Here is a 547-nt window from a genome sequence, read left to right on the forward strand (position 1 = left end):
TGTCCATATGTAATCACAAGCGTATCACCATATGGATACATAGAACTTCAGGATAGTGACTCTAACAAAAAGTTCATTGTTAATGGACAAAGAGTTAAACACTATCTTGAAGATAATTTCGAGCAAGAATGCTCAAGACTGAGACTTCATTGAAGATCAGTGACAGTCCAGCTAATGACATTAAAGAAGCGCTTGCTGGGAGGCAACCCAGCCATTTCCTAAGTTTATTTACTAATTAAATAAATTTTCTTTTCTTTACAGGTTTAAGTTCAAGTATATCAAAGGTGAAATAGCAATTGGTTGAAGTCACAGAGTTACAGGGAAATTTGGAAGCTCACTGGCGTGAGAAAGCCAGTAAGAAACAATTTGGGCGTTGAACGCCCAAAAGAAGCACCCACTGGGTGTTTAACGCCAGTAAGGGTAGCCATCTGGGCGTTAAACGCCAGAAAGGAGCATCTTCTGGGCGTTAAACGCCAGAAAGAAGCACCTTCTGGGCGTTTAACGCCAGTCTGCTAGCATCCTGGGCGTTCAGAAAAACGCCCAGTGA

Source organism: Arachis duranensis, chromosome 10 (assembly GCF_000817695.3).
Source record: "Arachis duranensis cultivar V14167 chromosome 10, aradu.V14167.gnm2.J7QH, whole genome shotgun sequence".
Classification (NCBI taxonomy): Eukaryota; Viridiplantae; Streptophyta; class Magnoliopsida; order Fabales; family Fabaceae; genus Arachis; species Arachis duranensis.